Here is a 12,437-nt window from a genome sequence, read left to right on the forward strand (position 1 = left end):
AGATGTAGTCAATATAGTGAGTAGTCTAAAGTGCAATTTGTCTCATCCTAAAGCAGCTAAGAGAAGTGAAATGAATCAAACCTTGAAAGTGCCAATCATTCTCCGCTGACTTGAAAGGTAACTAGGGGGACGAGCTTCCATGTAAGCAGATAGACATCAAACACTAGATTATTTGAGACCCGTACCACAGAACTAGCAGTTTTTAACATGTGTGTAAAAGTACCTGTGAATTTGTTGCATACATACCTATTCTGTTTGAAGGCTGGGTGCCCAAGTTTATAATCCCAGTTTAGACAGAAATTTTTTTATTCCAGCAGACTTGGTATCACATATGCAATGTAAACTGCTCAAGTTAGGGCACACAACTACATTCCTTTCTGTTCTAGATCCAGATGGTCAGCACCAGTTTGGGGAGAAGAGGTAAAGAAGGGGACAATGTAGAAAAGAGGAGGATTATTCCAGGTAGTTAAACATATCTGAGTTGTAGCTATGAGATTTCAGTAATACCTTATAACTAAGCTTGCTTAGCTAACGTTGCTTAACGTTATGGCTGCTGTGAGTCTAGTGCCAGAATTCTTGGGCATCTAGTGCTTCTCTTGCCATGCAAAGGGGTTTAAAGTTAGAAAATGATGATTTTCTCTTTGTGACCGCATTCCTAAAACTTGAGTTTAGTTTAGTATTGAACTTTGTGTACCTACTTCAAGTTCCTCATGTCAAACTTCAAAACTTATAAAACATGCTTTCTGGATGGAAAACATTTTCCTCACTTCATTTGAAGAAAAGAAAAGAACGAAAGATTAATGTAGAAATGTAATTTATATTAAAACCTTTGCCCCTTGTGGTGGTCTTCTGTAATCTGAAATTTACATCCTTATCCTCCTTGTATTTAATAAGAGAGAAAGGGAAAACAACCCCAAGCCCCTTGATTTTATGAAGCAAGGAAATAACAACAGGAAATAGGGATTTTTGTTTGTTCTTTAGTGTGAATTGGCACAGGCATTATGATGAAGTTAAAATGCAGAGGTTAATTGAAAAATGTGATAAACAAAGCCCCTTGAAGGTCTCAGAATAATTTTGCCTGGCAGCACTGACAGCCTACTACCATCGGGCACTAAACCTACTCCGAACCGTAGTAGATAAAAAAAAAAAAAAAGAAAAGAAAAGAAAAAGAAGAAAGGAAAGAAAAAAACCCTGAAGTTAATTGTTTTTCTGTTCCTTCCACCTCATTTCAGCCCAATTATAACTGGGAAAAGTCATTCTGTCTAATTTGCATTAATGTACCTCTATGGAAAAATAGCTTAGAGAGTGAATTTGATCTTTTTTTCCCCCAGTTTATTATGGACATATTTAAAATAAAAAGAAACCCAGCAGAGCAATTTTCTGTGGAAAACTCATGGATAAGGATCTTGATTTTTTTCTTCAGTTGTTTTGCTGTCAGATAAATTCTAAAGGTTTAATGTTAGACAGGAGTATTTTTCAGTAGACATTCTTTAATCACAGGACAGAAAATGTTGAAATACCTGCTGTAACTCCATCATCTCTGGCTAACCCCCTATTATTAAGGAAGAAAATGTTCTGTGGGTAGTGATAAACTTAGCTCTTTGCCTGCACTTGTATGTTTTTCATAATAGCCTTCAGAAAAGCTGAATAAGTCCTCACTTATGCTGTATTTTGAAAATAAGTCCAATGCATGATCCTATTGTGTGTACGGTTTAATGGTGTAAAAGAACTCAAAAGAGTGTCTGTCATATTCATATGCAGCACCATGTTTCCACTCAGCATTTCAATTCGCATTTTAATAAACACATTAAGGGGGCTCACTTGTTGTTGGACCCATGTTACATCTAATTTCTTATTGAGATGGTGAAGAAAAACAGTGTGTTTTGCTCTAAATTGTCAGTCAGTATATGAGGTCAGCCTGTCTCTTCTCAGTGTCATTTATATTAATAGGTATGATTATCCATGCAGGCCTTATTTTCAATGTACTGTGTTTATAGTCCCCATTTGTACATCTTGCTGGATCTAACGTGTTCATAACGATGTGGAACAGCTGGCCACAAACTGTTGTTTCTCATTAAAAAGACATGTTTCCTGAGCTTTTGGGGATTCTTTATACTAAACAATACATAGTATCGACATTTTGCCCTTTTCATTTTGCTTTAGCTCTTCACTGCAGTGGGATATCTAGGGTTCAGGATTCTAAAAGAAGACCTGAAGGGCTTTTTGAGAGACAGAACCAAGGAGAAAGCCACTTTGGGTCATTAAAGATCCCAGGGCACCCTTTGCAGAAAAGTGTGGGAGTTGTTATTGTCCTGGACAGATTCCAGCTTGTATAGCTGCATTGTAGGCTATTTAATCCTGTATTTTCAACAAGGTAGTCTCCCTTTGAAAGGCTGCTGTACTCTGCTATTGAACTTCTAATGGCCACTGTATTCTGCTCCAAGAATGGCTTCACCCCAGAGGTGGATGGAGTGGTTCCTTCATGGTGATTTCAACTAGGACAAGATAAATAATGAATACTGTACTAATTACACCAGAAGCTTGGTTTCTATTTATATTGCTCAGCAGTCACAGGAGGTCCACCTGAAGATTCACTAGGTGTGTTTTTTATTGGTTCAAAGGTTTTATGCTGCACTTTAATAGTTTTTATGCTTGTCTACTTAGTCTAAAATTGCTTTTAGTATTTTCTCACTTTAAAAAGACGCAGATCTAAACTTGAAAGCATCTTCTCTGATTTGAAGGGGTAAACATCATGCCACTAATGGGAAGGAGGGCTTGTGAAGTTTCCATTCAGCAGCTGATTGGAAGCAATGGCCAATTAGCAGAGCTTATGGTACTGTACCAAAAGACCAACTGAAGACTGCTACAAATTCAGAAGTCTGCAGCCAGATTCTCCTGTGCTGCGAACTGTGTGCCTGCTATAAATTTTGATGGTGATTGTTTAATATTGGTTTATTTAATGGGAATAGGAAGAAACAATCCAATGTATACAGAATGATGTTATTCTAATTTAGGAGTGAGGACTTTAATATTAAGCTAAAAATGGGAAAGAAAGGAAGACAATACTTTAGCATAAAGTCCCAAACATGGTGATGGTGAAATCCAATGTCTTGTGGTGAAATCTGTAATGTGTGTTCCCTTTATTCCACACTTAAACACAGAGAAAAGCTGTCTCAGGCTTTCTGCAAGCTTGTGACCATTTGCACAGTTATAAGTCTCTGTGAAAGGAACTAAGGTTCTATGTGGAGAGTCAATGGTCATATAACACGGGATGCACTGTATAGAAACACATACTTCTGTGACTAAGTTGTAGTGAAAGTGTTTTGTACTAGAATTTTGTGTAGGAAAATACATATTTCCCAAGTACAAATTTTAGAGATTGAATAAACAAAAGATATACTTGAAATATATTTCCATCTGTGTTAAACTCAGCATTTTGCGTAAATTGTAACTATGCATGGTATCAAACCATGCAGTGTGCTGAATGTATTTTAAAATAGGTAAAGATTAACCAGCATACATGTACAAAAGAGAGCATATTTCCATATCTGTGCATAACTTAAGTGGGATTCAGTCACAGTGCCTGCAGACTGAAGTCACTGCCCGATGCAAGTATTACGAATGGCAACATCTACTCTAAAGGAAAATCATAGATGTGAAAGAGAAAGCAAAAAAAGGGATACGAAAATCCTACTTGCAGCCTATGCTGTTCAAAGCTGCAAGAACTGCAGATTTAGACAGAATTCTTCCTGATACTCCCTCTGCAATCATCACTTTCTTTCAGACTCTCCAGTCAGGGCTATGACTTACACCTGTTGCAATATGCAAAAGCACATTCTAGTTTATTACCAACTTCTGGTTTGTATTGATATGGAACAATGTATTCAACCGGATGCCTAAAAATGTGATATATATATATTTCCATGCAATTAAATATACAAGGTTTTTGTATTGTGTTTAAGGAGGAGTAAGTTTTAGCAAGTAACAAAAAATTCCATAAGGATTTGTGCTCTTGTTATATGGGTGACTTTTGTATTCAACTCATTTTGCTTTCATTTTGCTTTCAATTTGAATTTGGCCAACCCTGAAGTTCAGAACTATGGCACTATTTTTGCTATTTTTCTGAAAAGAAACCCCCAACCAAACCCAAACAGATATTTGGGTTGACGTGCCATCATCTGAATAAATCTTTAGAATGCCATCAATAGAACATACTTGATATATATGAAGGAAAGTTTGTGAATTTTCTTTTTGAGAAGCAGTGTCCAATATGTTCTGATTTCAGAGAAATTTATTTCCCATAGTGATAACAGAGTGGGATTAACAGAGCAATGGGCACATATAGAGCCTGTCTGTCAGAGCCAGTATTAGTCCCTTCCTTCCAGGGGTTCCAGAATGGTTGAGGAACTTCTACATGGAGGTTTTCTATCATTGTGCATGGAGATATTTGATGGAAGGGATCTTTGGTGTACCTTCCTAGAAGAGATGGGTTGAAGGTCCTGTACATTAGCTTAACTCTCAACTTTATTTTTGTCCCTCACCCTGTGTACTTTGTAATGGGAGGTGGTTCTGCCATGCAGAAGTGCAACTTCTTGTAATTCTTGTGCCATTCCCTTTGAAGTTATTCAGTTTGTATTTACAAAAGGTTATGAATTGTAAAAAAGAATATTGAGCATCAGTGCTTTCTTATGTGTTATTTACAGTTTATGCAGGGTTGGCCCCAACAAGCAGCCGACCAACCATCCACACAGCTACTCATCACTCCCTGGCTCCCCTGCCCCACCACCCCCACCATCAGGACAGGGCAGAAAAAAGGAACAGCAAGGACATAGCAGTAGGAGGTGCTCCATGCTGGCAGGGGTACATCACAGAAGGGACTGTGGTCTGTGGATAACCAATGCAGAAGCAGCTGCATCCCTAAAGTGACTGTGGCTTGTGGATTGCCCATGCCAGAGCAGCAGAGCAGAGCAAACTAGTGTGAAGGAAAGAACAGTGGAAGGAAAGAGTGAGAAACAAGGAGAGGCTGAAAGAAACTGCGACACCCTCACCCCAACATCCTGCACTGCTTGTTGCCTCACCAAAGGGACTGAGTGTAGCCTATGGCAGTAACATGGAGGACATGAGCAAGAGGGGAGGAGAGGAGGTGTCTGTAGTGAAGCCGAGCCTGGGAAAGGGGGAGGAAAGGTGTTTTCTCCAAGTGTTTAAATGTTTGTTGTCTTTGTTTCCCAATACCCAAATCACTAATTAAATCGATTAAATTCTCCAAGTCTGTTTTGCCCATGATGGTACATGGTGAGTGATTTCCCTGTCTTTTCTTCAACCTATGAGTTTTCTCTCCCTTGTTATTCTTATTTTGTCCCCTGCCCCTCTGGGGAAGAGGACTGAGTGAGCGGCTGTGTGGGTGCTTGGCTTCTAGCTGGGACCAACTCACCACAGCAGTTCCGGAATCCAAAATTAGATTATGGCTTACTATATTCTGTTGTAATTGTATGTGTTCAAGACAGTATAGCAAATCATTGCTTTTCATTTTCACTTGCTTGAAGTAACTAGGAAGGTTCATTTTTGTCATTAAAATATTGCAAGTTCTCTATACATACTTGGATCTTAACACATTGCAGCTATAACAGCAAAAGGAGGCATTTTTTTCAGGTAGACTAATTCACCTACATTAGTTCGGTTGCCAAGGGAGGACTGTAGTCATTCAGGAGAGATAATATTTAGGTCTAAAACTCTAAAATCTATATCACATAATCCTGAAATAGAATTCAGCTCCTAAAATATGCATATATTATGTATTATACTTTTGGAATCTTGACTATATTTTTTGCTGTGCTGCCTTCTCTTGCAAATGATTTATTTGCAGATTTAGTAACACAGACCACCCAATTCTGCTATTTTTCTCTGTAGACTGAAAAGTTTTGCCCTTTTTATACAGATCTGCAGGGAACCTTAAGAAACACTGTGCTTTTTTTCTGTGTGTATTGTTTTTAATAATGGCAGACTGAAGACTCAGGGAGAGGAGATTTTTATGGAATCAAAATGTGATTTGCATGTCTTACAGGAAGTAGCTCTGCATTAAAATGTTTCAGTCATCTTTGTTTCCCTGACTTCTCTAGTAATTTGGATTATCTGAATACAGATGGCTCAGACTTGCTCACAAGAATTCTAAACAATTAATTCCACAAGATGATAGAAAATTTTTGCTCTGTATTTAACTTCTTTAAATGTCTCTATTTCTTCTATTTCTTATATTGTCCTTTTCCTTATGTTCTCACCATTCAAATCCCCCCTCATGACAGTGTAGCATTGTTGACATAATGATCATTGAATAGAAAGGCAAGCCAAGAAATCCTGCCAAAGAATCAATGAGTGTTAATACTATATACTCATTGTTAATTGCTATACATTCTTTTTATACTCTTTTTGCTCATCCTGTCTTCCACCTTTCAGGCCATTACCTCTTTAAAAAACTTGCACAACTTTGGCATAGATAGACGGTGACTGGATACAGGCTTAATTTCCTCCATAGGCTAGCCTCTAGTGCTAGCTAAGATGGAACTAACTGGTATGGAAATAACATGTGACCAACTTTGCACAGCGGCTGGCCCTGTATCTCAAGTGTTCAAATGTTTTTTGTGTTTTTCCCCACTATGAGCAGTAATGTGAAACAGCCATAATGTTATTTGTTGTAGGCCAAACTAATAGTAAGACAAAATTTCCTCCTCATGAGAGGAGTGAGCTTTTTGGTGGTGAGCATTATATGGCAAACCAGACATAATCAGTTACAATAAAATAACAATATTTTATCAGTCTATGATCCTTTTTGCAAGACAAGCACTTTCTTAATATACAATGATAGGAAAATAAAGAGAACACTAAGAAGAGTTCTTCTCTTAGTGTATAACACAGAGAAGTTAGAAATGTCAGCTTGCAATGAAATTCCAGTTATGCACACATAGAGGAATAAATGACATGTACCATGGGCTTATATTTTTTTCATATTTGACCATGCCTCTTTCATCAGTAATACCTGGTCTTACACATTCACTTAATTTTAAGCATGGGAGTCCCTTTGTCACTGTTAGAATTACTCCTGGACTCATTAAGCATGTACAGTTGATTATGTAGATGTACACTTAAGATTTGGCATGAGATAGCTGAATCTTAAGAGGTTAATTCAGGAAATAAAACATTTACATCTGTTCTGATTGTGTCATAAATATATGTACCTTAAGAATGGTTAGAGGACTGCCTGTAGATCTCTATTTTAGTTTCTCGACTAATGAATGTTTCTATTATACCATAAATTTATATGTGTCAGAGAGATCTGAATTCTTGCTGGGGTACTGGGAGATGGCAAGAAGGTTTCTGTATTAGTAAGTTGGTCAAAGTGGAGGGGAGAGTGTCAGGACTGAACAGAGGGCAGTTATGATAGCTATGCTTGGTAAACTCAGTCCAGGCATTGAGACAATTTCTGTTACCATCAGCCAGGATGACAGTCAGTTTGGCTATTTCAGCTAAAATGTCAGAATGATTTTTCCATCCAGGTCACTGTCCTCAGAAAGCTATCTAATTGAACTGACAAGTTTTCAACATGTATTTTAGTAATTGCAGCAGAGGTTTGCGATTATTTTATAAATTTCCATTGAAGTCCTATAAAACCAACAGCTAAAGAATGTTAATTCTTGGCTGCTCTGTTTGGGGAAATTATTTGTAAATTGGTAGCTACATAAAATTTTTAGATTGTTCATCACTTTGGCATTCAAATTCCTGTAACCATCTTTTACCATAAAACTTTTTGTGGTGATTCTAATTTGCTTGCAGTCACTTGAGAACTCAAGTATTCTTAAAACAAATACATTAAGCAGCTTGGAAGATAAGAGGCATTATTGTCATAAGCAAGTCAAATCATTAAATCAACATCAGGTTAGCAAGGAAGGTGTGATGTTTGTGATGACATTAAGGTGAAAAGGAAAGTAATGATAATCTGAACAGTGACTGCGTAAACAATTCATATTGTATACACTGTACTTAGGAAACCAATACAAATATAATGAAAACAGTGATAAAAATGCAAGCATAAGCAAATAATAAAGTCAGATGTACTTCAGCAGAAATAGAAAATGAATGCTAAAGCAGAGATGTGTGAACAGTAAGACTTTAGTGCCCTATTCAGTCAAGATTAATATTCTTTTCTTTCAACAGAGCTCTCTAGAATAACTCTAGAATATAGTAACTCTGTTGACAGACTTCTTCTTTAAAAATTTCCATGCAACAAGGAATTTGACAATTTTAAGGTGAAAGTGTGTGGATGAATGATTAGAAGAGTGGCCCCAGGAGATGGAATTTTTGAGTTTAATCTTTCTCTGCTACTGGTTTGCTTTTTTTCTTGGACCAATCATGACAGAATATAATCCAGAGCATCAAGATATTGAGTTTTTAAGCAGCACAAGCTATAAGCTCCTCTTGATTTTAGTGAGCATTGGGTGCTCAAATGGGTGTGTCTGAGGATATCTAGTAAACCACACCTGATTGGAAAAGGCAGGTTCTTAGAATATTGCTGGAAATATTAAACATAAGTTGGATGGCAATGCTGGATGATTATCCTCCCTCTACCTCTATTCACCCAACTGTAAAAACATTTACATGGACTCAGAACTTCACATTGTTTGAAATGGCAATTTATTGAAAGTGATCGTTTGGGGATTTTGGGGGGTATTTTTTGGTATATTAACCTAACAGTTTTAAAGCAACTTAGGAGGTGTTCAGGCCAAAATGTATTTTCTAGTCAAAAGTGCAGGTATGCTGAGCATAAATATTTAAATGATATGATTAGATGTTGACAGCCTAAATTCTACTCCTCCTTTTGTTGATTTGGAACAGGTAAAATTTGTAATTGGGTCTCCCACAGAATGAGTGATTGCCCTAATCATTTACATATACATTCTGTAACTCCTGTTGGAATTTTTCTTTTTTTTTGTACATAATAAATAGTATAGTTCAGGTGTCTATTTTAACAGAATACAGTAATCATTGGGTTGAGATTCTCTTTCTCTTGAGTGTTTAACAGTGTACATAAAGTAGATAAGGGACAAGATGTAAGGCAATCTGCAGCATAGTTGGGTCTTTGGGCAACTCAAGCTCTACCCTGCTCTAATGTGTTGGAAAAATTCTATCATATCCCAAATGAATGCCTTAACAACTATCAAGACAATGTGATCTTGTCTCCTTATACTGTTCATGCATTACAGTTCATGTGACAAAATATAATTACCCAAAATGCATCAGAAGCCAGGGGAAATATTTAGCCCAAACGGTAAAATCATCATATTTACCTCCTTTATTTTGAAACTTACCAGTAAAGAGATTACATTCTTCACTGCAATCCTGCTTAGTTTTTCTCACAACTAATTTAGGCTGTTGATGCTTTTTTAAAAGTCTTTCACTCTGATAGCCTCTTTTCCATCTTTGACAGTTTGGAGGTCAAAAAAATCTTGAGGTGACCTACTCTATAGCAGCATACTTGTACAGGTGAAATTTTGACCAGTGTAATTAGTAATAGAACTGCAATCTCCCAGTGTAGATGTTCTGTACAGTTGTAATCTGGGACTTCAGTTGCTGACTTAATTTTAAGTGACATTGATATAATTATGCTATTGTAAATTCTCCTAATGCAGACATGTCTTAAATTTGTCAAATCAGTCAGTGGTTTCTGCAGGTTGAAAAGACATCCTTGGGAAATGATGGCTTTAAAAAGTAAAAGCAATCACTTGCCAAGCCTTAATGACTATTCTGGTGGCCCAGATCAAAGTGACAGAACAAGAGAACAAGCCTTTACCTAAAGTTGAAGCTAAAAGTAAATGTTCTGAAGCAATAATTTTGCAGTTAAAAGCCAGCTTATTCCATAGTCTTTCATGCTAAGATGGAGTGCTGGCTTTTTTTTTTTTTTTTCTTAAATAAAATCTGAATATTAGGTTCACACTATTTGGAGTGCAAGGACTTGTCATTTGAAGTAGATTTGATTGATCTGTCCAAAACAAATACACTTTTCTGACAAAGTGCTAATAAATCCCTTCTGGCAGTCACAGAGTGCTTCTTTCAAGATCTTACTGTTTGTTTTTTGAAGTGATGAAATTTATAGAGAACTGTTATAAGGTTCTAATTGAATTTCACAGAAGTAGCCCTGGTGTGACCCAAAATGGGTGAAAAAAAAAAATCCTCAAAGCTAGTCTCTGTGGAACCAGTGATTAAAAATGCTAAATAGGAAAGAGAAGTCCAAGCTAGAAATAATCGTGAGACTTAATGAAGATTTTTGAGATAAGTTAAGGTTGATAATGCCTACAAGATATAAGGTGGATGAAAAGATTCACAACAACAAAAAAAGTGTTTATTAAAACACCTTTTAAGAAACCTTGGGAACTAACAAAAGCTGCCTTTAAGATTTCCTATTAAAGTAAAGACTGGGTGAATTAGATAATTTTGCCACCTGCAGCTTTAATAGAACTTTTTGCTTAGGTCTTATTGCAAGGTTTAGTTGACTTTGAAGAACTTTAACAATCATTTTCAAGGAATTTTATGAAGTGGGTGACTGAAGACCTACATAAATCCTATTTTCAATAACTTTAAACAGACCTGAAGTGAGGCAACAAACTCTCTGGATTGTGTCAGAGCAATTTATAAGTCTCAGACTAGCTTTCTGATCAAGCTAGATAAAAGGTATGAAAGCTAATTTTGAAATTTCTTAGGCTATATGTAGACTTCTCCTAGTTTTTTGAGATCTGGCCCTTTTTATATTGTAAGTCCATGCTGGGGTAAGATCTGAACATAGGATACCTTTGCCCTCCTTCTTCTTGCCTTTCTTGGGCACATAAAGAATCAGCACAGCTGACTATATGTATTGGGCTTGTGTGGCAAGGTTTTGGTAGCGGGGGGTTACAGGGGTGGCTTCTGTAAGAAGCTGCTGGAAGCTTCCCCTGTGTCCAGCAGAGCCCATACCAGCCGGCTCTAAGACGGACCCACCGCCGGCCAAGGCCGAGCCAATCAGCAATAGTGGTAACGCCTCTGTGATAACATTTTTAAGAAGAAAAAAGGTTGGGACAGATGGAAATGGCTGCCAGAGAGAGGAGTGAGAACACGTGAGAGAAACCACCCTGCGGACACCGAGGTCAGTGAAGAAGGAGGGGGAGGAGATGCTCCAGGTGCCGGAGCAGAGATTCCTCTGCAGCCCGTGGGGAAGACCCTGGTGAGGCAGGCTGTCCCCCTGCAGCCCAGGGAGGTCCACAGTGGAGCAGATATCCACCTGCAGCCCGGGGAGGACCCCACGCTGGAACAGGTGGGTTCCCAAGGGAGGCTGTGACCCCATGGGAAGCCCGCGCTGGAGCAGGCTCCTGGCAGGACCTGCGGATCTGTGGAGAGAGGAGCCCACAGAGCAGGTTTTCTGGCAGGACTTGTGACCCCGTGGGGGACCCACGCTGGAGCAGTGTGCTCCTGAAGGACTGCACACTGTGGAAAGGACCCATGCTGGAGCAGTTTGTGAAGAACTGCAGCCCATGGGAAGGACCCACATTGGAGAAGTTCGTGGAGGACTGTCTCTGGTGGGTGGGACCCCACGCAGGAGCAGGGGAAGAGTGTGATGAGTCCTCCCCCTCAGGAGGATGAAGCGGCAGAAAATAACATGTGATGAACTGACCGTAAACCCCATCCCCATCCCCCTGTGCCGCTGGGGGGGCTTGGTAGAGAATCCGGGAGTGAAGCTGTGCCCGGGAAGAAGGGAGGGGTGGAGGGAAGGTGTTCTGAGATTTGGTTTTATTTCTCGTTACCCTACTCTGGTTGATTTGTAATAGAGTTAATTCTCCCCAAGCTGAGTCTGTTTTGCCCATGATGGTAGTTGGTGAGTGATCTCTCCTGTCCTTCTCTCAACCCGCAAGCTCTTTGTTATATTTTCTCTCCCCTGTGCAGCTGAGGAGGGGGAGTGATAGAACGGCTTTGGTGGGCACGTGGCGTCCAGCCAGGGCTAACCCATCACACTATACTAGCTCAAAGAATAGGTGAGAGACAGAAGTTCTTTGCCACACCTAGTAAAGATTTTAATTTTATATTGGAACATGAAAGCATTTGAAAATAAGACAAAGTCAGTGCTGAAATCTGGAATGATTATTAGTTATTGAAACAGTGATGGTGCCTGAGAGTCACAGCCTCTAGTCAGGTGTCTATTATACCAGCTGCTTGACAATGGGCAAACAGTCTAAACTATGCATTTCCTTGTGACTGGTACAAAAGTCTATAACTCCTCTGATGTAATTTCAATATACAAAATGTTTTATTCTCACTCTTAATTTTGGTTATCAAAGAGGACACCATGGAAGGTATTCCTTTGTTCCTAGCACTAACTGAAATATGAGATATTACAAAGAATTAGCTGTCTGCAGAGTTGAGTA

The sequence above is a fragment of the Accipiter gentilis genome, chromosome 4, assembly GCF_929443795.1.
Source record: "Accipiter gentilis chromosome 4, bAccGen1.1, whole genome shotgun sequence".
Taxonomy (NCBI): Eukaryota; Metazoa; Chordata; class Aves; order Accipitriformes; family Accipitridae; genus Astur; species Astur gentilis.